Source organism: Ailuropoda melanoleuca, chromosome 6, assembly GCF_002007445.2.
Source record: "Ailuropoda melanoleuca isolate Jingjing chromosome 6, ASM200744v2, whole genome shotgun sequence".
Taxonomy (NCBI): domain Eukaryota; kingdom Metazoa; phylum Chordata; class Mammalia; order Carnivora; family Ursidae; genus Ailuropoda; species Ailuropoda melanoleuca.
Genome location: NC_048223.1, coordinates 111,226,634 through 111,252,775, shown reverse-complemented (window position 1 = coordinate 111,252,775; position 26,142 = coordinate 111,226,634). Strand labels below are relative to the sequence as shown.

General features: G+C 45.7%; 1 pseudogene; it reads right to left on the bottom strand.

The window, feature by feature from the left end:
• LOC109490568 overlaps nt 1-18,740 on the bottom strand; it is a 31,069-nt pseudogene extending 12,329 nt beyond the window's left edge.
• Nucleotides 18,741-26,142: the final 7,402 nt, after the last annotated feature.

Here is a 26,142-nt window from a genome sequence, read left to right as displayed (position 1 = left end):
GGATATCCAAGGTTCATAAAGCAAAAATCCTAGCCCCTTTCCTCTTATCTTTTAAACCTGAAATGCTGAAATCCATTAAATTGCTTCCAATTTATATGGTGGAAACTGAGCCCAGACAGACTCAATTATAGTCCTTCCCAAATTAGGATTCATCTAGCCCCCACCATGGGCTCAGACCAGATTGGGTCTCCTAGCCCTGCCTCCCTCGTGCACATAGCAATCACACCATTTCTCTGGTGGGCTTCCCAGATGTGGTCGGCTGGCTCTGGGCATTGGCAGCTGCCCCGATGCTGGCAATTATCTCCATGTGGTTTGCCCTGTGCCCCGTCCTTGCTGGGACATGGAACACAGGTGACAAGAACACAGAATGGCTTGGCCTCATCCTGCCTCTCTCCAGTGCCACAGAAGGCTTACAGGATGTTCTTGGTATCACGTGGCATGAAAATTGCCAAGAAGAGACCTTCAGCAGTCGCTGGGAGACTTAGCACTGTGATCAGCAGGAAGGCTATAAAAATGAAAGAAGAAAATCAAAAGAGAAGGTCAGACAGTACAAACAGAGAATCTCAAGGGAGTGTTAGATGAAGATTTAAAATATTTGAAGAAGATGGATGGTTCAAAAAACAGGAACAATTTTAAAGAACAGACAAAACTGCAAATAGGTATCATGAGCTGCAGTACAAAGAGAATTCTTCTGGTATCTAAATGCTTCCAGTACTTTGACAAGTGCAGGATTTTGTAATGAAGTTTCCACTTTTCCCCACCTCTCCCTGTACACCACTTTCCTACATATCTGAAGCAAAAAGAGAGAGATTTGACCTTGCTGACTAAAAGATTCATACCTTCCTTTTGTTGTGTTTCGAGTGCCCATTTAGTCTGTTGATTCTTGGATACTTAGCCATGTACAGTCAGGAGTTAGATGATACCATGACTACTTATAATAACAATAGCAGCTAAAATTGGGTGCTTACATTGTACCAGGTACTGCTCTAAGCACTTGATGAGTATGAACTCATTAATTCTCTCAGGATTAAATTTCCACCTTGGATACAAAGAAGCTGGGGCATAAGCAGTCTATACTACCTGCCCAAGGTGTGCTGGAGAAGCTGGAGGGGAGATCAGAAGACTTAGGCAAGGAGGCTCAGTCCACATACCAGAGGCCTGGGGGTGTTGAAGGAGGAAGACCAAGAAAAACCAAATGGGCTGGGAATTGAGGAATATTCCAGGGACACCACAGCAACAGCAGGTAGGAAAGAATTAAGGGGAGAAGAACTGTTTTTCAGAAACATTGCTGTAGACTATGAGTTGGATCAAAATGCTCTCCAAGGGATACAAGTAAAAGTTGAGCTTCCTATTATAATATTCTGTGTTTTGGACTGGGTTCTCAGATTACAGCTCTATAGAGACTGAGACATTTAAGGACCCAGCTTTTATGATGGTTATACATCTAAAGTGCTTAGTGAGTTCAAATATGTGATCTCACCAGTTAAGCAGCATCTCATGAGATAAAACATAGTGACGATGTACATTTGCAGGGAGAGAGCAGGGAGGAGCGAGGTGGCTCCAAACAGCTCAGAAGCAAGATGGCTCCTCTGGCAATTAAACTATGAAACCAACAAACAATGGATCGTTTAAGAAATATTTACAGAGCCCCTACTATATGGCAGGAGCTACACAATGGGACACAGCAGCGAACAAGATAAACATTTTCTGGAACTTACATTCTAGTAAGGAAAGAAAATAAGCAAATAAATGTGTAAATATTTACCATAAGGTCAGTTAGGAGTGGACCCAATGATTCTCAGCAAAGACAGGCAGTCATCCTAAGAAGAATGGACATCTCCCAGCTCTACAAGCTCCCACTTTCACCTCCAGGATTGAAGGTGTCATCCACTCAGAGGCGAGGGGGGTTGGGAAGTTACAGAAGAATGGAAAAGGGAGAGTTTCAAGAGCCCATAAAAAAATACTGTAGAAGAGACATATTTCAAATCGAGCTCTACTCCTTCCTAGCTGTGTGACTCTGGGTCAGTTACTTACCTTCCCTGTAGCTTGGTTCCCTCAACGATAATAATACTGCCTCCATCTTAGGTTTGGGGTATACATTTAAAAAGGCAATATCTATAAAGTGTCTACCATAGTAACTATTTCTCACTGTTAAAATTATGCAGTATCCCTACTGATAAAGCTGTTGCTTGTGGAGAACAAGTGAAACTCATCAAGTTAATTGCAGACTGACTAACGCGTATGACAAGAATCCAGCTTGGTGACAGTGGTCCTTACTATTGATCACAAGCCCCAAACACTTAGGTTGAGGGCAGATGCAGAGCTCGGCATAGACAGAAAGTGCCATCCAGAGATACCAGAATCAAGTTGTCAGTGCATTTCTCTATATTCAAATTATTTAATTTTCTGCTTTGAGATATTTTTTTTTTAAGATTTTACTTATTTTAGAGAGAGAGCAAGAGGGAGAAGCAGACTCCCCGCTGAGCAGGGAGCCCAACACAGGCCTCAGTCCCAAGACCTTGAGATCAGGACCTGAGCCAAAGGCAGAGGCTTAACCCACTGAGTTAGCCAGGTGCCCCTGCTTTGAGATTTTTGATCCAAGAATTCACGTAGATCTTGCAGTTGGCAGTGTGCTTCCTACGGCAGGAAGCTAAGTTTGGCCAAAGCAGCACAAAGGCAAGGGGTTCCCCCTAAGCACCACAGAGGAGAGTAAGAAAGATGCTCCCTTGAGAGAAGGCGGAGTCGTAGGAGGATGAAGGGAGCACACTTCCGTGGAGTACCTGCTGTGTGCCAGCCACCACAACACACATTCCCATTTATTCCTCCCATGCCCCATTGGGAGAGATTCTTAAGCCCATTTTATGGATGAGAACACTCAGCTTCAGAGCAGTTGAATGATTTGTTCCAAGTCATCCAGTTATTCAGAGATGGCCCGAGGATACAATTCATGTCTGACCTGGAACCCTTTGTTATTTTCTCTGTCACAAGGAGGCAACGTGGGGTAAAGGTCAAGAGTGTGGTGGGATCTGGGGACAGAGCTGGGATTTGAACTCATCTAACTGTGTGATTTAGACAAATTATTTCATCTCCTTGTGCCTGTTCTCTCACATACAAACTATTTTTCATGACAATATCTCTCGTATAACATTGTTGGGAATTCAATGACATAATCTTTGCTTGGTGCCTGGGTGGTACTCAGTAAGTATTGTCTGTGACATCAAAAAGATGACACCCTCTCTTAGTTCCTCTTCCCACTGGGACTTATAATGACAGCTTTTTGGCTTCTGGCTATAACTTATTACCCAAACACCCAGTTTGCTTATATTATAACAGGGGCTGGAACTGAATCAATGTCACCAGCCAGATTACCAGTTTTTCACAAATGCCTTATTCTCCACCACCCCCAGCTCCCCCACCACCCTGACCTCCTGCTTGATGTGGGGTCCCCATACCCTGGGTTACCCTGATGCTCTTCTTGGGGGAGGACTGGAGAAAGCCATCAATGTCTATATTATTTCTGAATTAAGGAGTGTTTGAGCTGAGGATTTGGGGGGGGGAAACAAAAACAAAAACAGATTTCCTGAATCAGCAAAGATTTATGCTAAATAATCCTTTTACAAAACCACCAAGAAAGGAGAGCTTCACTGCTCCAGTTTCAGGGATATCTTGGGGGAAGAGACAAGTTGTATTCTGTCTCATTATCTGACTCTAAGTACCTAGGGAAGTCTCCATGCTGCCAACTGGACTTTTAGCATAGTGAAAACAGCTCTTTGTAAAGGTCCATCAGATATCATTGATCCATTTAGAAAATACCTATTAAGCACCTATTACGTGCCTTGATAGGCATCTAGGTAATGAGGTATGTAGGTAATGAGGATAGAGTAATGAAAACAAGCAAACAACACCACAGAACCCCATCATTTCTGCCCTCGTGAAGCTTACATTCTGTCTTAGCTACTGCTCCATAACAAGTGGTACCAAAATTTACTGGCTTAGAGCAATAACCATTTGCTCTAAATTCTGTAGGTTAGCAGTTTGGGCTGTTCTTTTTGTCTCCCACGGCATCACTCATGTAACTGCAGTCATTTGGTGCCTCGACTGGGGCAGCACGTTTGGAGATGGCCTGACCCGCGGCAGGCAGGTGGTGCTGGCTAGCAGCTGCTTGGTCTAAGGGCCCTGCGCTGGGACAGCTTACGTCTGCCCCACGTAGCCTTTCTTCCTCCAGTTAGGCTAGCCTCAGAAGCTCTACAGTGTCTTGTCTACCATACTCCATCGGTCAAAGCCAGTCACAGGGCCAGCTCCAGATGGAGCTGCTCCATCTCTTGATGGAGATGCTTCAAGGATACATTGCAAATTGCATGTATGCAGTTTGGGAAGAAATTTGTTGCCCCCCACTTTTTTTTTTTGAAATTTACTGAATCTGTTAGTAGTTGAGAGAAACAGCAAATATATAATACTTAGGCAGAAGCTGTGTTTTTTTTAAGATTTTATTTATTTGACAGAGAGAGAGAGAGAGAGTGCACAAGTAGGCAGAGTGGCAGGCAGAGGCAGAGGGAGAAGCAGGCTCCCCGTTGAGCAGAGAGCCCCATGCAGGAACCCTGGGATCATGACCTGAGCCAAAGGCAGCCGCTTAACCGACTGAGCCACACAGGTGCCCCTAGACAGAAGTTTTCAATCCCAACTCCACATAAAGATTCCTTGGAGGGCTTCTTTTTTAAAAAAAAATACCAGATCCTCCACCATAGACCAATTAAACCAGGGATTGAAACTTGGGAACCCACATGATTGACCAGCACCCCAAGTGATTCTAATCTGCAGCTAATTTTGAGAAGCACTGGTTAAAGTGTGCTGAAGGAAACATAAGGTAGGATGGGGGATTCTAGAACAATGAGAGAGTTGTGTAAGACTTGGAGGCAAGGAAAGACTTTCCAAAGAGGTTATGTTTGAGCTAAGACCTAAATGAAGCCAGAGAGCTTTGGTGCCGTCGGAAGCAGAGAGGGAAGAGCAACGGCAGAGGTCTAGAGCAGGCTGGGGCAGCAGGAACAGATTTGGTAGAAGTGTTGGAAGAATGGAAGAATGTCCCACACCACGGAGGCAGTGCCTCAGAGGAATGAATGTTCTACTCCCTTTCCTAGAGTCAGGTCCTTATAGTGTAACCACGTCACTCGGTTTTTGTAAAGAGGTGAAGCAATAAAAAACTAACTGAAGGGTAGACTATGGAAAAACACAACGTTTAAAAAAGATTGTTTTAAAAAAGAACTCACTAGTTTAATAGCAGTCTCTACGAAATGGGAAACAAAGTGGGGGTGGGGTGTAATAGAGGAAAACAACAAGAAAAAGCATTGCTTCAGAGAAGACAAGTCTAGGAAAAAAGATAACTCCACTCTGAGAGTTCACGAGTGGTGGGTTCTCTGTTTCGCAGGAGTGAACGGAAGCCCTGAGAACAAAAGCTGGTATCATGTCCCACAGCTAATTAGGAGCTGAGAAAAGACTGGGATGCAGGGTCTCCTTTTCCTGCTTCACTTCCCTGTCTTCCCTCCTCCCACTGTCCCTTGCCCCCCTCCCTGCTAAGTCTGTCCTTGTCAGTGCATGACTATGAACTGCCAAAGGGATCTTGGGCACCTTACCTCCCAACTCCTTTTCCAACAAAGTGGCTCACTTATTGCCAAGGTTGTAGCTTCCCTGGAAGGAGCCAGCTGGGGGCGGAGTTGTTACTTCCCTCCCCAGCATCTGCGTCCGCACTGGAGGCAGCAGTGCGCATCCCCTGGTGCGACCATCTGAGAAGGTAATGAGATAGAGCTCTGGCCCAGGTCCCAGGTCCCAGGGACGGTGCCCCCAGCAAGAAAGAATCCTGCGGGAGAAGAGGAAACTAAGGCCCAAACAAGGAATTCCAAACCCACCAAGAGCTGGCCACCAAATGAAAAATGGTCAGTGTCCCCTCCCCTGAAACTATATGCATGGAGATTCCACCAGCCTCTTTTCTGCTCACAGTGGGACCCAGGTTCGCAACAGAGTTTTCAATTGCACTGACAGCTGCCAGCCCACAGCCTCCCTGGCCAAGCCCCTGCCTGAGGGCCCTGAGGCCTGCACCAGAAGTAAGCAGGACGGGGATGTCTACTAAATAGGCAGGGTCCCAGGGTCCTCTCCAAACCCACTGAATCTGAGACTTTGAGGTGGGGACCTTAGACTGCTCATTTGAAACCAGCTCCCCAGGTAATGCTGTGCCAAGTTACAAATCAGACTTCAATGGAAACTTACATGCAATGCTCAACCCCCCAGCAACCAAGCACATTTCTCTCTCAGCAGCCTGGTAGGAAATTCTAGACCCCAAGCCCTTTTCCGGAACAAATCACTAAACAGGAAGCCCCAGGACAAGACTGTGAGCCCCAACTCTGGCAGAAGGAGGATATTTTCCCAGGGAGGTACGTTTAATAAGCTTGAAACACAATTGACTCTGCGCCCACACAGCCTGCAGCAGACTTCCAGCTCCCCGTGGATGGGAAGGATCTAATTAAACTTGAGTGAAATGACCCTCCACACCCAGGGGTCTTAGCTGTTTTGAGCCCACTCCCCAGATGTGGGCCTTGACATTGTTGATGTCAATCCCAGAGCACAGTTCTGGGAGAGGAGAGAAACAAGACCCCAGCAAGAAAGCAAGACATTTCATAGGTGAGGTGGTTTTGCTCCAGCCAGTTCTGTTGGAGACGCAGACTTTAATGAGGGGGGGTGTGCTGCGGTGGGAGAAGTGAGAAAGAGACAGAGGGCCAGAGAGACAGGCAGGGCCGGCAGGGAAGCCCCGCTTCACCTCCAGGGCAGCTGAGTTCTCTCTCTCTCTCTCTCTTTTTTTCTCCACTTGCTTAGTTTCTCTCTCCCCTCTCTCCTTTCCCTTAGCTCTCTTCCTTTGGACTTCCCTCTCCCTGTGTCTCTCTTCCCCTCCCACTTTCTCTTCCTCTCTCCTTTTCTCTCTCCTTTTCTCTCCTTCCCTTCCCCTCACCTTTTTCTTCATTTTGCCACAAACACTGGGCAGGTGTCCACTCTGTGCCCAGCCCCATGGACAGCACCAAAGAAAGAAACATACTACCAGTGGCCTCTTGGAGCTCCCAACTCATGGGGAAGACCCAAAGAACAGGCAACTGCAATTCAGTTATAAGCAGTAAAATGCAGACACCTAAAACAGGCATCAATCCAGACTGCAGTTCAGGGAAGTGACGTCTAAGCAGGCACCTAAGAGGGGAAGGTGCACTAAATCAGCAAAGGGCTTGAGGAGGTTTAGGGAGTGCTCCAGCCTCGTACAAATACCTAATTCAAGAGAAAACAGGGCACCTCTGGGGGGCTGTGAGGGTCCAGGGCTGCCACACATAGTTGTGTAGGTTGTGTCTTGCACAAGGGCACTGGGGCCAAGGAGCAAGGGCTGAGGGCTGCTGTGGGGCACGAGTCTGCCTTTCACACAAGTCTCCCATGTTTGGCTCCATATTGACAGGACTATCAAGCCAGTTTCTCTATTGTTACTCTTCTTCATGGTATATCAGCAAAAGATTGGGACGAGAACAATAAAGCAGGAGCTTCCCCTAGAAGCATCTTTCTCTGTTAGCTTGCTCAGGGATGTTGCATGATATTCTCAGCCTCTGCCTGGTTGGAGGCTCACCAGATCTAACCAAATCTTGAATTTCTTCCCCAAGACTTCATCCTGACTGGGTGCATTTGACACCCCTGACTTCAGTATTAGCCACTTTTCCCTGAAGTCATCCATGCCCTTGGGTTGGACTGGATGGAAATATTTTGTTTTCCAATATTTCCAGCCAACATTTACCTAGTGATGCCTCATTACCATTTAGAGAACAACCTTCACAATGTATATTGGGAATCATTACTTATTCTCCCCCTCAGAAAGAGGAGGCGTTTTGATAACATTGCATTCTTTTTCAGAGTTTGGCTCCAAGTCTGATCCAAAGGCACTTTAAACAGTTAGAACTGTTTAAGAGACATTTGCATACTTTCCTACTAATTTCACTGGTCAGAGAGATGATTCTCGGCTGTGACAAAGATGGCCTCAAGGCACCAACAATACCTTTCTTCTCCTTCAGAACTAAAACCACGGGGAAAACCAAAGGTTCCCTCTCAACATCTTTTTCTTCTACAGCTGAACCCAAAGAGAGACCTTGCTCTGATTGAGATAGTATGGACTCAACCTTGCCCACCAGGGCTCATTGAAGGAAGGGGTTACTTGGCAGCAGAAATGGGATTCTGAAATATTTAGGGAAATTACGATACTTGTTATCTTTGAGAAAGATGTTTTGAAATGAGTGGACTTCATCTTCTTTGTATAGAAGAACCTATTTGTTTGCATTCAGAATAAATGAGGAAAGATATTTGTAAACTTTAAAACCTGCACTATCCAAAAAGGTTTGGAAAGGTGTTTTCGGCCTCCCGCAGGGATGCCCAGGAAGAGAGATACATGTGAGCGCAGCCTCCTGTCCCCACTATGGAGATGGCGCTGGAAGACATCCTAGCGCCCAAAACGTGGCTGAATACTGTAAACACAGAGACTAGGAGACTTAGAGGGTTATCCTTTCTGCTCAACCGCTGATTCTAGAGATGAGAAAATGGCCACTCAGGGGAGGCAAGTGACTCTCCAAACTCACATGGCAAATCAGTGGTGCTGCTGAGATGTGCCCTCCAGTCTTCTACAAAGACCTTTCTCCAGCACCAGGATGATCCCTCATTTACTGTCTTTTATTTCATTAATTCATAAGGGCTCACGCTATGTGGATCCCGAGAAAGTAAGTAACACAGTTCCCACGCACAAAGAGCTTCTGATTCTTCTAGTCATCCTGAAATAGTACCATCCCTCTTTTTGGGCTAGCCCACTGAGGAGAACCCTTTAGATGGTATTTAATGCAATACCTTTCTTTTCAACAAAGAAAGAAGCTTAATTCACAACTACTATTTCCTTAGCATTTACTGGGATCAGTGGAAAATAATGGTTTTTAAGTAGGAGAATAGAAGCTGACAGAGAAGGGAGGTACTTTCTTCTCCCTGTAACAAGCCAGAAATAGGAGGCAGTAAGCTGTGCGTACATCCATGTGCATGATGGTGTGGTATGGAGTGTGTGTGTGTTTGTGTGTGTATGTGTGATTTTAGCAGGAATGTCACATATCTAACATGCACGGATTTTCGTATTAGACAGATCGGGCTCAAATATCAACTCTGACAACATCTGCCATGTGACCTTAGCCACCTTCCTTAGCATCAGTTTCCTCTTGTCTGAAGTGGGAATCACAACCTCACAGTCACTGATATGGAGTGAAGATTGAGAGAGACCGAGAATGGGAAGTCCCTGCATCCAGTGGATAAAGGAGAGGTCAGCTTCTCTTTTAGGGGAGTGGAGAAAGGAGCTCTATACTTCTTATTTTCCCATATTCTTTAAATTCCTAGGATTAAGATGTTTTCCATTGTGAAGCAGAAGGGAGGAGACAGGAGAGAGACTTTATTAAGGATGAAAAATGGCTACAATTTTGAAAGCAGCCTTGTTGACAGAATGTGAGTATGTTTTCAGAATAATTAATAGGAAAGCCAGGACTGAGGAAATTAATTACTGCTGGTACAACTGCCTTCCAAATGGCAACCTGGAAGTTGCTGCACAGTGAGGCCTCAGTTTCTCGGTGGGGTCAGGGAAGGCCCCTGTTAATCAGCTGCTTGCTGCCCTGGGAGACTGAGGAAGTGGTTTTGTCCATCATCATAATATCTTCCAAAGGTGGGAATGAATATTTGTTAAGCCCCTCCCATGTGCTTGCCTATACCAGCTGCTTTTGCATGTACAAATGTAAATATCTTATCGATCTTATAAATTAGGTATAATTAACTCTGTTTTACAGATGAGGACATTCAGGGCTGAGAACTTAACTTGCCTGAGGACACACATTTGGAAATTGACAGTCATTTATAACCCAAGCCTGCCTACCTCCAAAGCTTATGCCCTTTCCTCTCTATAAGACCACCTTCCACAAAGCTTGTGGTGAATGTGAAGGAGGTTGGCTTAGGACATTTGAGGCCAGGGTCTCACTTTATTGATGATTGTTTCATTTGTCCTAGGTTTGAGAAGCACCATTTAGTAGCTGAGTGAATTTGGCAAGTTACTTAACCTATCTGATTTCCTCCTCGGTTTCTGCGTCCGTGACCATTTTGCGATTTTGAAGACATTGCCGCCAATGTGGGGATATTAGAGGTTTAGAATCTAGACACCACCTACCCTCACTCAGAATGTGGCCAGAGCTTAACTTCACTGAGTAAGGAATGGGTGGAGATACATACAGGAAAGTGCGCGTGTCTCTGGATAGAGAATAGAAAACTCAAGTTCCATGTTATTTCCTTGCCTCAGAGTCACCAAGGTCCTTACCCACTCACAGGGGGTGAGTTCATGTTTTGCAACCTTCTTTGCCCAAGCTTTCTACAGAATCTTATCCATAGGAGGTCAGGAGAACTGAGAAAATGGCTGAGAGCCTGGTAAACCTCCAGATCCAAGATTTGATGAACAGCAGTGAACTTGAGAAAAGATAAACCTGAATGCAGTCCTTGTGGAAACCACAGAGAGAAGCCACAAATGTCAAGGGACTGTCAATTCTAACTAGCAGCTGAGAATTTAGAGCAACTATGGTAGGATGGAAACAGCATGGACTTTGGAGACCACAGGTTTGAATCTCAATGCCAAAATGACTGGCTGTGTCACCTTAAGCAAGGACTCTTCTAATGCGCAACCTGGCTCAGGGATTTCTCATTGGTCTGGCCAAAAATTCCTCAGACTGCATGGTCTGTACTCTTTTGTCTAAGTCCTCTCCTTCTTCCCTCTCCTTTCTCAGATGTCAGGCACAAAGGTTTTTCCTGTCCTCCACTGCCCCTTCCCTCTTTATCCTTCAGAGGTGTTCCTCCCACAAATCTCCTGCACATCTGATCCCATCTTAGTATCGGCTTTGCAGAAGACCTGAATGGACCCAGGGTACTGGAAGTGGTCCGAGAAAGCTTGAGGATGGGCACGTTCACTACCTAGCTGGTAATGAGCAGGACATGAGACATAAATAGTATCAGCATTGCCTATACCAACTGCTTTTGCATGTACAAATGTAAATATCTTTGGGGGTGGCCCAATAGCTGAAGATTCACTGAAGCCACCAGAGAAAACATGTCCCTATCAGTACGATCATTCAGGTACTTTGAAGATAAGGAGAAACCAAGCCTACAAGGACAGCAGAGTTGGCTGGACACTGGTAAGGTGTACTGATGCTCCACAGAGGGAAAAGGGAAACTAAAGATGTTCAACAAACAGCGAAAGGCCGAGCGTAAGAGCCAGTAGAGGATCTATCTGGCCGCTTAAAGGAGGTTCTTATCTCCTGCGGAAGCATAGGCAGTGGCGTTCACTTACAGTTTTGCCTTAGGCCTGTATTAATTCCTTTTCCTCTAAGACCTCGAAATCTAGACCTTGTGGATATCCTACAGAATGTCACATTGATCCATTACACTGATGTCATTGATCAAGCAGTGTAAAAAAGAAGTGGCACCTTGGTAAGATATATTGCTAAGGTGGGTGGGAGAGAAACCCTTTGAATTTCAGGGATCTCCCATTTCAGAAAGGTTTCCAGGGATCTGGTGGTCGGGGGTATATTAGGATATCCTCCCAAAGCAAAAGACAAATGGCTGCATCTTGCATCCCCTACCCCAAAGAAGCACAGCAACTGGTAGACCTCTTTGAGTTATACAGGAAGCACATCCTCCCCAGAATTTAGTGTTGCAGGTGCTTTGGATTTACCTCTTGGCAGGTAGCTAGAATAGGGGCATAATACCTCACTCCAATGAGGAGATTCACTTTCGAGGCTCAGTTTCAACATCATAAGGTTTGCCTAGCTTCGATTCAATGCTACTTACTTTTATTTTGTAGTTCTTGAAGGGTCCTATGTGAAGGCCTTGAGTAATTCCCAGGATCCTTCATCCTTCAAGGTATTGAACTTCAATTTTTTTTTTTTATCTCATTTGTAGTGTGAGGCTGCTGGAAATGCCACTTAGCTTTTCAGCTACATTCTGTTTCTCTGTTGCTCTCTCTGTCTCTCACCAGCTTAAAAAAAAAAATGGCAAATGCCTCAAGGGACTAACTATGGCAGACTCACATTACTGCATCTAGGCCCCTCAAATTCTGGTAAACTTAGGATCTCCCCAGTGCTTTCAAGTGTATTTTCAAATTTTATCCAACTTTCCCTACCATTCTTGATGAGAATATTGATCTGCTATAAGCCGTCTGAATACCCATCATACTTATTTTTTATGATCTAAAATCTTCAGTAAAAAATCCACATCAACATAAACAGGAAGACTGAAAAGACTCCACAGCCAAGTGGAAGGATACTTTGGTCCCTGCTCCACACTGGGAGGGCACAGCCTCATGGATGGGTCTTTGCTCCAGAGCTCCAAAGAAGAACTCTACACTGAGCCACAGCAGGCCTGGGAGAAACCCTGCAGTACATCTGATATTAAAAAAGAACTTCCAAGTACCCAACATAGAACAGATGACATAAGATCAAAACCTCCCTGTGTTTCCTATGGGATACACACATACACACACTCACTCTATACAGGGCTGCTCACCCTGAAGGAATGGGAAAAGCAGATGCTTAGAGCACATATTTAATTAATGGGATGTATAATAGTCTTTCTTGAAATCTGTAATGTCTGTCAAGAGTAGAGCTTCCTGATGGCCAAGACAAACTTGCCTTTGTACTACTGTAATCTGATTAAGCAGCTCAGTGGTTGGCATATAGTATGCATTCAGTAAATCTGAACTATATTCTGGAGAGAACGAAGAAAAGAAAGAGAAGAGGCACCTTTAAGGGAAAGTGCCCCTTAGAGAAGCAATAATATAAAAACAAACCACAATGATCAAAGATTCTAGAGGCTGACTGTGCCTGTGCTGTGTGTAATTGTCAGTCTGCCCTCGAGTAGAAATCAAGCATTTCTGAAACTTAGCAGTTTGTTCATTTTCCGTTCTTCGCTTTTTATATTCCTCTGTCCCAGGGGGGAGGGGGAATGTAAATCTTCTTATATTAGGAGCTCCTGGTCTCATTGGGTTTCATGTGGTATTGAGTGGATTGTCAAAACAAAAATCCAAAGAGGGACTAGGGTATTGGTTTATGTGAAATAACTGTAATATTCAAATGAAAGCTACAAATCAGCTATGTAAATGAGCCTGTACCCAGGGCAGAATTGCAATCAAACAGCCTGCAGAAGGAAACTTGATAAGCCCTGCCTCTCCTTCTATTACCTTGTGAGTAAGTTTCCTGAGAGTCCGGGTCTTGTGAGGGCACTGAGCGAGGTAGCTTCAGGCATTCTGCTGGCTGTCACAGGCCTACACTGGGACCTGGCAGCACTCTCAAGTTCCGGGAAGGGTTGAGCAGTTTGCATCTGTGTCTCCATCAAAAGGCATTAAATATGCATTTGATCAAGATAGTAGTTAGGAATATGAAGCACCTGTGGGGGAAATTTGCTTGAAATTATAGTCATATGTACATCCTTCCCCTCTGAAATGGCTTTGGGACTCCCATGTTCAGAAGAGAGTTGGTTAAAAGAATGGGAAATCACCCAGAGAAGATTGGATATCAACAGCTTTGGGAAGGGAGTAGACCAAAAGTCAGGGTTAGTGACCAAAGCCAGGACACAGTCCCACCTATGCAATTTTACCATTTGTTGATGGCCACAGAATCACAGAAGCCAAGCAACAATACCTCCCGGTTTGCCCAAGATAGTTCTGTTTTAAACCTGTTATTCCAGTGTAATTGTTACTAGCACCAACTTTCATCCATACACGTGTCCTGGTTCGGATATCAACTATACGGCCATTCTCAAAGTAAGGACCTTCAAAATCATTCACCTTTCAGGAAAGTCAAGCCCTAAGTCTAGTAACATAGGGGCTGTCACTTCTCATAGCCCAGATCTATGTCCATTCATGATGAAGCTGGTAAGTTTCCTGTCTCTGGAATGATTCAGGCAGAGCCTAGATAAGGAGATGAGGTAAAGGAGGCTCAGCCAGCAAACAGGGACCTTAGACAATGACTTTATGGGGTTCCTTCTTTCCCCCAAATTCTGCAAGAATCAGAGATTCAGCAAAAAACAGACCCAGGGTGGAAATAGCTGCTCAAGTTTCTGCAAGAATATGCCAGCTGAGGAAGGGTCCTGAGTGCAAGTTTCCTCCCCTTCATTAACTAGATACGGATCAGGAGAGAGGAAGCAAGAAAGAGGTAAAAAGTGAGAGTGTTTACAAGCACTATATGCCCAGCTCAACTACAAGCTTGACCAGGGTCTCGCCTGGACTCCAAGAACAGTAAAGTCTTGCTAGATGCAAAAAGTCAAGTATGTGTCACTACCTAGGAGTTCGTTTTAGCCGGGTAGGGGCAGGCTTTGCTGGCGTAGTACGCAAAATTTCAGTGGCTTAAAACAACAAGTGTATTTTCCCCTCTGCCACACTTTCCATCGGGTATTGGCTGGGCACTCTTGCTCATGTTCTATTTACTCAGGAACTCCAGATTTTCATGGTTATTGAAATAGGAAAAGGGGAATGTGGTGACTTACCCACTAGCTCTGAAAGTTTCTGCCACCCGTGGCAGCATCACCTCTACATTTCATTGGCCAACAGGAAGTCACATGCACGTGGATATGCCCAATTTCTCATGGAAGTCAGGGAACAGGAAATACATGGAGGATGGCACCAACTATAGGTCTATGGGAGAGAGTATACAGATGGCATGCCGAAGTGCCTGGTACACAGCAGTGCATGCCACCTCCCTCCAGAGAAATGTCCTGTCCTTTGGAGTCCTTTCCTCCCACCTCCTCTGCTCTTCCTTTTGAAGGAGACTACAGTGTGGAGATTGTTCAGCCTGGAGACTCAGAACGGAGGAAACCTGCACAGTATCCTCAGACAGATGAAGAGCGCTGCCATGCATCGGAGGACTTCCTTGTCATATTCGGGCCTGAGCACATCTCAGCAGCAGCAGCAAAGCTAGAATTTACTTACATGGCACTTACCATGTGCCAAACCCTGTTTTAAGTGTTTCACTATGCATTTAATCCTCACAACAGCTTTTTGAGATAGTGTCCTCTTTTTACAGATGAGAAAACTCAGGCAGAAGAGATACAGTAACTTCTCTGAGGTCAGTGGTTATTAGCTGTCCAAGCTGGAATACAAACCCCAGGCCTTTTGCTCCAGAGTCCTTGACCCATTACCTGTGCACCAGACAGACTGGTTGGGGAATCAAGACACACCTGTCTTCATGCCATTAGATGCTATCAGCTAACAATAGATGGTATTGTGTAACAACAGCATCTGACGGCACAGCATGTGCTAGAATGTTGTTTCCCAGGGAAAGGAATTCCTGGAGGATTTGGAAATGATTTTATCAATTCCTTAAGAGCATCAAATAGCACTGAATCCCATGGTGATAAGTGCATTTCCTTTTCATTGCTTTCTCCTCTTTGTTTCCCAATCCTTCTGATTATGTCAGAAAGAAAGCTTGGATGTCAAGGCCATCCTGGAACTAACCAGCACTTGTTAATCTCACGTTGAAGGAAGAAAAAGGCCTCAGGCATAGAGCCTTCTGCAGGCAACATTGTCCACTTAGAATTAAAGACATCATTTTGTTTGCACTGTATTTATTTTTATTGTTATTTTCTTTCTTTTTTTTAAGATTTTATTTTTTTTAATTTATTTTTTGTTTTTTAGATTTTTTATTTATTTTATTCGACAGAGATAGAGACAGCCAGTGAGAGAGGGAACACAAGCAGGGGGAGTGGGAGAGGAAGAAGCAGGCTCACAGTGGAGGAGCCTGATGTGGGGCTCGATCCCATAATGCCGGGATCATGCCCTGAGCCGAAGGCAGACACTTAACTGCTGTGCCACCCAGGCGCCCCTATTGTTATTTTCTATTATAGGAAGGTGATGCTAGATTTCCACTTACGGCAGTGATATAGTTTCATTTGAAAACATCTTTTTAAGTAAAAAAAAAAAAAGTGAGCTGATATGGAAAATGGAAATTAAATAACATGGGTGGTATTCAGACATGTCCAAAATGGTGCAAGCGGTGGGTCAAAGACTTGAATTTGGGAAATAATATTCTGGATAGATGGGTTCACAGAGCAGCAAGCTGGACTTAAGGTAGATGGTAAAAAATTCTTTTTCCTTTTGTTAGCTGCTACTTGGTGATCAATAAACAAAACAATAAGGCTCTCCTCTTTCCCACTTACGACACATGTTCAAGTGTCCCCAAGCCCTACAGATTTAAGATAAAATGAACCTAGAAGGAAGGAGTGCAAAGAAACAAAGACAGTATTGCATCAGGCAGGGGGAGAAGCAGACTTAGATCAGTAACTAGGCACCGTGTGACTGTGAGCAAATTTCCTCCTGATTCGGAGGCTCTGAGCCATCATCTACAAACCGAGAGAAATAAAATCTATGTCCCGGGGTTCTTGAGATTATTAAGACAAATCATGGGGAAAATATTACCTGGCTCACCTTGCTGGCTGTTGTGAAGATCAAGCATTCATCCCACAATTTTGAAGATGCCTACCACGTGCTGGGCAGTCAGAAGACAGCATCAGCTTTGGCCCCTGCAGAGCTGGGTTGAGTGGGAATTTATACGAACAGCAGCAATAAGAGAGACAAAACCTTGGAACTGCCATTTACAGAGGAGTCACCAGAGGCCAGGTGCGGAGCTAAGCATCCTACATGCATAATCCCATTTCATCATAACAATAGCTCCTAGAAGGTAATTATCATTCCCATTTTATAGATGAGAATCAGAGACTATGGACTGGGTGCATGGCAGAGCCAGGACTCACCCTCAAAACCGTTTTCTTCTTAAAACAGATGTTATCCAGGAAAGTAGAGGTTGGATGGATTTTAGCAGAGGATGGAGTGTATTGAAAGCACTTAGAGAGTCAGCCATGCACCCACCCAAGCACTTTGCGGATTGTGAAGTATTAACAGGGAAACTTGTTGGTACTCATTATTCCCACAGCATTGTTCCTAGAGTCAAGTCTTCCCCATGGGGCATTTGAAGTCCTCCAAGCACCCAAGTGAGCATGTGGGGGAATTCCACTGTTAGAGCAATGCTCCTTGCTGCTTCCCGAGCTTTCAGGCATACAGGAATTACCCCCGGAGATCTTGTTAGAGCACAGATTCTCAGTCTGGAGTGACACCTGAGAGTCCGCATTTCTCATAAGCCCCCATGGTCTATTCTACTGGTTCGAGGCCACAGTTTGAATAGCAAGGCATTAAACCCCTCAGAGCCCATGGAGTAGAGATCTTTTCCCAACCTTTCCCAAGCAGAGAGCCCTACTCAGCTCTAAATCAAGGTGCAGCGTGTGAGGCGGGCGGGCGGTCTCCCTGCCTCGGTGGAAAATGAGCAGAACCAAGAAGGGCTGGGATCCCAGGGTAGCAGCCTCAGCTCTGAGGGGGAGGGGCAGGTGTCGAGGCTGCCTGCTCATAAATTCCCACGAGCAATTAGCCTGAAGGAAGCTGGTCTGAGGAGCCATTAACATTAACAAGTCGCCCCGAGTCCTCCCCACACTCACTCGAGGGCACCACAAAGTACATGTTATTGAGCCTAATGAAAAGCCTATAAAATGTGCAGTTAAACTACACTTCCCCAGGGAGTGGTAGCTTATCTGGGGATGGGACTCTTCCTCCTCCTGGTGGTGGCCATTTGGTTGTTTTCCTGGCTCTGGCGGCCCAGGGGCGAGGCCGGTGCACACTGAGCAGGTGAGGGGCATCGGCTCTTCGTGGGCTCATCTCATTTTATCCTCGCTCCTTCCCAGACTGCCGGAGCAGGACGCTGAGCCTCAGACAAGGAGCTGATGACTCAGATTCAAGCCCAGGTTTCTGGACTCCAACTTCCAGTCTGAACATGGACTGTGAGGGGTGGGAGAGGGATATCCGTGAACTACTGACACTGTATGCGAAGTTGTAGGTGTGTGGGTGCGAGCGAACAGGCTTTCCTGTGTGACGAGAACAATGATATCATTCATCAGATTCACAAAGGCACTTGCGATTCCCTCAGAAGGTAAGCGCTCTCTGGCTAGATAGTGCAACTGGAAAGGCATCGTCCTCAGCAGTGGTTCTCAGTCTTTTTCGTGAGAGGTCCAGCCTTTTAATGTCAAATTTTCCAGCCACCCCCTCAAAAGACAGTTGGGATTTCAGAGTCTATTCCTTGAAAAAACACATCATGAATTCAATTCAGGCCTCCTTTCCAGTGAATCTGTGCTTTACTCATGATACGAGCATCGGCAGGCACTTGGTAAGTAAAAGTACGTGGATGTGGCAAATATTGTTTCTTTTCTTCTCCCTTTATTCTCAACTGGTATGTGGCAGGGCTGAGCCTAATGACAGAGATCCCTGTCCCTTCATCAAAGCTCACGCCCTGTCATATGCCGACCACAGGCAGCTGCAGGACTTCTGGGGCTTAATCACAGAAGGCAGCTTATGATGGCGATGAAGAGTACCGGCTCGGTTTGGAGCCAGACAGACCCGTGTGCAAAATTACAGTTGTGTAGCCATTGGCCGGTCACCTCAGTTTACCAATCTATGAAATGGGCATAAGAACGGTACCGTCCTCCTGATGGGGTCTTGTAAGGATTGAAGAGATGATGATGTACGCAAACATGGCTCCCATTATGTCAGCACTCTCCAGGGGCCGGCCACGTCCTATCATCGCCTTTCCTCTCGAGGTTTTGAATGTTTATGTACCTGGTTCAGCATCCCTTGTGGTTTGAATTAGATCTGTCTAGAATCCAAACCCATAGGGGGTAAGCTTTTCATTCTCTCCATGATCTCTTTATGTGCTCAATGCCACCATAGAGCCATGCACACATAGGTGTTTGATAGATAGGCATCGGTCTGAGTTCTAACCCAATATACACATTCGGAAATGAAACACCACGAACCAGCTGGAGGCGCTCTCTGCACATTGGCTTGAAGTATATACCAGCGCTACTGGGAAAGGATGTGCTGTTGTCGAAACAAGGCTTGTCGACAGGCATCATAGAGAAGAATCTGAGGAGGGCATCAGATAACTCAGACCCTTGTTTTGACTGGCTAACATGGCCATGATTTCACCTCTCTGAGCTCAGCCATGATGTGAGAGTTTCAATAGCTGTCTTGTCTACCTTTCAGAGCTGGCCATAAGGAACCAGTGAGATCACCTGAATGAAACTGACATTGTAGGTATGGTTTTCTCATCATTGGTATTACAGTTACAGTGACAGGTAGAAAAGTCCCAAGGGAACTCCAAAACAATTCTGCTTTGGAGGAAAAGTTGCATTTAAAGAGACGGAGGACAAGAAGGAACCAGGACTATGGAAAGAGTCACTGTCTTCAATGGAAATCTTAAAAGTAACATTCCTGGTCTTAAGGCCACGATGAGGGAAAAAAAAAAGAGGGTGGCTAAAATTCGTGGCCTTCCCAAATCTATCTTGTAGAAAGAGTTAAAAGTGATGTAAATAAGATATTTACCCACATTTAAACTTTACTCCCCAAACTGGCCCAGTTTTCCTGAGAACATCTGTGGCCTAGCCACAGGGGACAGGAGGAGTCCCATTACACAGACAACCTGCCTAAAAGGATCTGTAAAACTCGGAAGGCCCCATCAGAAGCCCATTCAAAAAGCTCTGAATTGGATTTGTGCAGCTCAAGAGGTGGCAGAGATCAGTAAATGATTTCTGACAGAAAACAGCAAAATCGGCGAGTCTGCCTTTTCAAGCTGCCTGAGCAAAACCTCCAGCAATGCTCATCATAGCCTGAGGGCTGTTTCCAGAAAGGAGTAGGGAGGTGAACTCAAGCTAGGGTCAGCCTCTCGGCACACCCGCTTGCGTCCCCAAAGCTGGCCAGGCCACAGCTATAGTCACCAGGCTGCAAAGACTGCGAGGGGCCCTTTCCTTGGGAAGCTTCACCAGCGCTAACGCAGCAGTGTCCTGTGTGGAGCTCATGGACTAAGCCACCGGCTTTCCTGGTAATCCGTGCCATGCTGAGGGATCACAGCAAGCAGATCTGTATCCCACTCATCCCTCTGTTTTCCGAGCACAGCTCTCCTTGGAATTAAAAAAGCTATAATTAAAGTACCTTATTTGGGCACGCCGTAATTAGCCACCAATTCAGCGTGCCATCAAATGTAATCCAAATATAAACACCAAGGCTGCAGGTGGCAATCCCCTGGTGAGTTCTGGGAGCTAGTGAGCCCTACCTGTCTTTCTCATAAGACCTCCTCACCGTCACCCCCAGTGACTCACTGGTGAGGCAGAGCTGGCTTCAGGCACAGAGAGCGAGCCCCAGGGTAGTCGGTCTTCCCAGACATTTCGAAGCCCCCAAAGTGGACTTCCAGGGAGCAGATTTTGTCCCATCACCACATAAAGAAATTTGAGGTGAAAAGAGCTTCTTTAGTCAACACTTCAAGGGGAAGAGTGTGGCTTCGTGATTAAATACAAGCTTTGGAGCCACTTGTTATCCATTTGACAAATGTTTACAAAGCTCCTGCGGTGAGCAGGACAGTGGGGAATCAGTAAGGACTAAGATAGGATAATCTGCTAGAAGCTCCGTGAGACAGAAACTGTGCTGTCAAGCTGTGGGAGCTTGGGTAAACGAGGTGACCTCTCTGAGGCTGTTTATCAATAAAATGGGGATAATGGCATTCATCTAACAGAGCAGTGGTGAAGACTGAACATGAGAAAAGATGTCAACATCTCGTACTTTGCCCAGCGCAAAGCAGCTCTGAGACCAGAGAGTCATTCTCTCCAGATGAGTCCAACCCTCTGTTTCCAATCTGTCCCCAATGGTGATTCTGTGGCACTTCAAAGCAGGCTCAGATAAGAGGAGGGCCTGGAACTGGGGGTCAGGGTCATGTGACTGCTCCCTCCCCGTTTGGAGCTCATGAGTTTTTCTATAGCCCCTGGACTGGAGTTGGCCACATATGTGCACGGATTGTCTGCTTTGTAGAGGAAATACCTCTACCTGACATTACTTATGTACATGGCTATTTCCTGTTGGACCCTTAGCTCCAGAAGCCTCCTCCCCTCTCCTGCTTCTCATTGATCAGGGCATTTCTTAATTCTCCACAGAATTTCGCCCAATCAGGATGCCTGGCTGGCTCAATCAGAAGAGCAGGTGACTCTCTTGATCTTTGGGTCGTGAGAGCCCCACGTTGGGCATTGAGATTACCTAAATTAATTAATTAATTGGCTAATTCATTAATTAAAAGAAAGAATCTCGCCCAATGTCCAGGACATAAGGGAATCAAGTCTGGCTACAGTAATTCATTCAGTCAGCCCAAAGAGGCATCTCAACGTTTATTCTCATGGCCATGAGGCAGACTTTTCCTTGAGTACGTACGGTCTCCTTCCTGTGCCGTCCTTAGCCGCTTAGCCAGTGTATCCCCCTGAATGTTTACTGAGGCTCCCACTATGTTAGACACTGTCAGGACTGCTTTACACTCTGTATTTTATGTCCTCCTCGGCACATGGCAGCAGCCACTCCCAACTCAGATTCGGTCCTTGGTTTCTCTGCCCACAACCAACCCATCTAATCCATCAGCATGACCTTCAAAATGGGATCCCCGATCCATCCGTTCCTTTCCTCCTTCACAACCACATCTGTCCAAGTCGCCTCTTACCCAGGCTCCCTGTTCCTGTTCCTTATGATCTCTTCTCTACAGAGTGGCCAGAGAGATCTTTTTAAAACCACAAATCAGATCAGGCTACAGGCCCAGTCAAGACCCTCCAATGGCTCCCATAACACTTAGAATCAAGTCCAAAGCCCTTGCTCTAAGCTCATGCCCAGGACCCTACCTCTCCGCCCCACCCCCCATGACATCTGCAACCCCAGGGTCTTTGTCTTAGCGGCTGACTTGCCTAAGAACCTCTTCCACAGTTCACATGGGTGGAAACATCCTGAATGTTGACTCCTCAGAGAAGCTTTCTTGCCAGTCTCCTCCCAGCCATTCTCTACCACATCAGCCTTTTAAATTTTGGATCCCATCAATGTCTGATAATCTCCTATTTCTTTAGTCTGTCTCTCTCCTGTCTAGAATGTAAGATCTGTAAAAAAGGTTATTTTTTTTTTTTGTATCCCGTCTCATGGAGCAGAGTCTGGCACGTAGTAGACACTCAATATATTTGTTGAGTGAATGAATCTTCAGAATCGTTCTCTGTAAAATGAGGATAAACCCACCTGAAAGAGGTCAGGTGATTTGTGTGACATAGCCAGTAGGCCACAGAGCCTCGATTCAAGCCTGGATCTTTGCTGCTCTAAAGTTGGTGCTTTTCCACGCTCACTGTCTTCCGTTTCATTTCTCTTTCCCTGCCTCTGCCCCCAGCAGCTAACAACATTTCAGATTTATGATAAATGCCAGAACATAAGCCGCTGCTTCTTTTTTCTTTGCTAGCTTGTGGCTCACACCCAGATGTTTGTATTTTCAGCCCCCACTACTCTTCTGAGTCAATCGAAAACACTCATTCAAAGGAGACCCTGCCAACATCCTTTACCTTTTATCAAGAGATGCCTACCACTCATCAAGCATCCGGCATTTCTGTCCATGATGCCTGCAGGAAAAAAGGTGTCTACCACTCTGCAGATCAGAACATGCATGGGAATTTTCTCTCCTTGAGAAAGAATCAACCGAGATGGCCACCCTGGGGCTGGTTGGCCAAGCTTTCTGGAATAGAGGCACCATGACACCTTCAAAATTCAAGATAGGACTATAAGCAATAAAGGGGTGAAGAGTTGGGGTGGGAACGTGGTGCCATTTGCACAGAGAACTCATAAAGGGGGAAAGGGGATGCCTGGGGGAGTGCCCAATAGTTCTGTGGCACAGGAGTGAGTGTGTGACTGGAGATATTTGGCATGTGGCTATATACGCATACCCACCTTTTAAAGTAGAAAGGACAAGCACTGGACTGGGAGTCAGAAAACTTATCTTTGAGCACTCTTTGATTTGCTTGCTGAAGGGCCTTGGGCAAGTCTCATAGCTTCCTGTCTCAGAATCCTCCTCTCATATGGTTGAGGGATCAGCACCCCAGCCCTGCTTACCCCAGACCTTATGTGGAGACCATTCAGGTGATCAGTGGAATGGGACCTGTGCAAGGGAAAGTCATTATTATTGTGGTTCTTATACTAATGGACCCCACTCTGCAATTCAACTCACAGGATATAATGATGGGGCAGGGCAGGCAGAGATGGGGACCTTGAGGCTTCCATCTCCATCTTTCCATCCATGCCTTTTCATCACTCAGTTCACCCCCTCCAAACCTTAGTACCAAAAGCCGCCATGCCCCAGGGTCTGCCCCACCCATTCTGCCAACTTCCCTCAAACTCTTCACTTATCCAAAATCCAGCTCTTGAAATCACACCCTATGGTCCCTGAGGGAAAGAAATCCAGCCCCTGCCTCATTCCAATACTGAAGCATTGCAAGAGGCCCTGCTGCCGAAAAGGGTTTACCCTAAAGGTGACACCAAATCAAATGGATCTTCTCAATGACCACAAAGCTAACCCATTCCACAAGACCGAGGCTGACAGCTCTGAAGGCAAACAGGAAAGGGCCACAGGTATGACTAATCTCATCACCACAGGAATTAGGCTTACGATGGACAGAAATCCATCCTCCCATTTGGGTGATTTTCTTGGCAGCATATTTCATGGCCCTAAAGTCATTTGGTTAAGAAAGGGCAGGGGATTCTGTTACTCACATTGATATGAAACTAACAACAGTACCCCGCCTGCCCTTACTAACATATTTGAACTTCTACTGGGGGCCCAAGAGTTCATAGCTCTGGCCCACAAGCATACGAGTTTGTGAAGCCATTTGAACAACTGGTCTTGGAGGGGACCAAAACCATACTCAGGGGAGATCTCAAGCCTCTCTGCAAAGGGGCTACCCCGTAAAAGGCTGTGGAAGCACTGTTTCCTGTGGGTCTCTGCCTACTGATAGTGATGTTGTCAACTAGAAATGCCTGTGGGCGCTCACCCAAGCCCAAGCCGAGCCCCCACATTTTCCCAACCAGAACCAATGCTGTGGCCGAATGGCCCTTGTGGTTCTTACTATAACTGCAGGACATACCTCAGCAATAACCGTCAGGGAACTTTGAAAAGACAGGTTTGTTCCTCACCACACCTGGGGCCACACAGCAAGGTTGGAGAGAGAGAGAGAGAGCGCTCGGACCAAGGGTTCTGCCTTTATTGGGGTCAAGGGAAGATGCCTGGGGGTTGCATGGGATCAGTCTTTACTAGTGACTTGAAACAGAAGAGGAGGAATTACAGCACTGGAAGGGAAAAGCAAGCCTTCCATTGGTTCATTATGTCGGGCACCCAGGCCTTTCTGAAGGGGGAACTTGGTGGGTGCGACAGCCTAGCTCTTTTTCTACTGGAGTAGTGGGCGAAGTGTTTGTTCAAGATAGATGCTTTTGAAATGGATGCTTCAGCAATCAAAAGCTTGATGTCAGGCACTTACATTACAATCAAAAATGCTAATTGTCAGGCGCTAACACTACCAGCGCACTGTACTCAGTTCAATTCAACACATATTTATTGAGCACCTGCTAGACGTGGCTAGAAGCCAGGAGGACGTTCTTACAGCTTTAAGGCCAAGTCTTGGTTCTGTTGTGTTACCGATCACGCAGGATCACGATCACGTGGGTGACTTCACTTCTGCAAGCCTCAGTTTCTTCATCTGTAAAATCAGGAAACATAGTAAAATTTAACTTGTGGGGCTTAGATGGTGTTTCAATAAAAATGCCTATAAAAGTGATGGCAAACAAAGGTGCTAGTGAGCTGTGACATCACCCCGTAGGTGTCAGAAGTGGGAGCAGGCTGTGTGTATCGGGAGGGGAGAAGACGGTGTCTTCCTCCGTCAGTTGGAGAGAGTGTGTCTTGAGGAACCTCCTTGATTTTGGTAAAACGAAATGCTTGGTGGGCTATGTGACAGGCAGTAGTGAATACAATCTCAAACCCTGGGGCCACACTGCCTGATTCCTGGGTGACCCTGCGTGAGTCACTTACTCTGCCTGAGCCTGAGTTTCCTTTTCTGTCCAACAGTGTTGGGAAGATTCAGTAAGTTAATATATGTAAAATACCTAGAACAGTGCCTGCCACAGGAAAGTTCTGCGTGTGCGTTTCTTATTTGTTATACTTAGACATTTAAAAGGCAGGTCACTCCCAACTTGAAAAGGTCTTGGAAGGGAGGCCTTCCCTACCGATCCTATCTGGTGTTGCACTCACTCACTACCCGTTCCTCGCGTTGTCAGATAAAATACAGGATGCTCAGTGAAATGTGAATTGCAGACAAATAATGAATCATTTTTAGCACAAGTATATCCCATGCAATATTTGGGACGTACATATCCTGAAAAAATTTATTCGTTGTCTTTCTGAAATTCAAATTTAACTGAATGTCCTTTTTTTAAAAATTCACTCCATCTAACAACCCTCCCAACTGTTACTCTGTTAGATAATTCCAGGCAATGAAAAGTACTGTGAAAGTGTCATTTTTATGTTACTTATCATAATGTCTCCTCCCTAGAATGTACACTGCACAAGAACAGGATCCTGTCTGTGTTATTTCTATCTGTATTCTCAGGGATTGGCAGCGTACCTGGAGCATGGCAGGAACTTAACAAAGGTGTTTTTATGACTGAGCAAGAGGAACCTTGCAGGACAAGGGAGAGCCCCTTGGAAGCATCCAACTTCCTGCTCTTCTGGTCTTTCTCAAATGTTACTTGAATGAATCTTTCCAAGTGGCATTCCCATCCTCATCTCTCGGTCTGACCACCTTGTGTTTGCAGTCTGGGGACCTGATCCTTCTCAGAGGTTAGTCTTCGATCCAGGCTTCAGCATGGGGTTAGGAGACACGTTATATTTTTCCTTTGAACTGTGAACAATCAATTCTCTGCATTCCAATTCTGTCACCGTCCTGGGCTCCACAGACTACAAGAAATGGACTTGCCTTATGCTAATGGCATTTCATTTATCATTATGGTGCCGAATGAGGGGAGACCATTAAGCTGAGAGTGATGTTTTATTAGCATGTTTTTCTGAAGTCTGTGACTCTGCAGAACACAATGAATAAAAATGA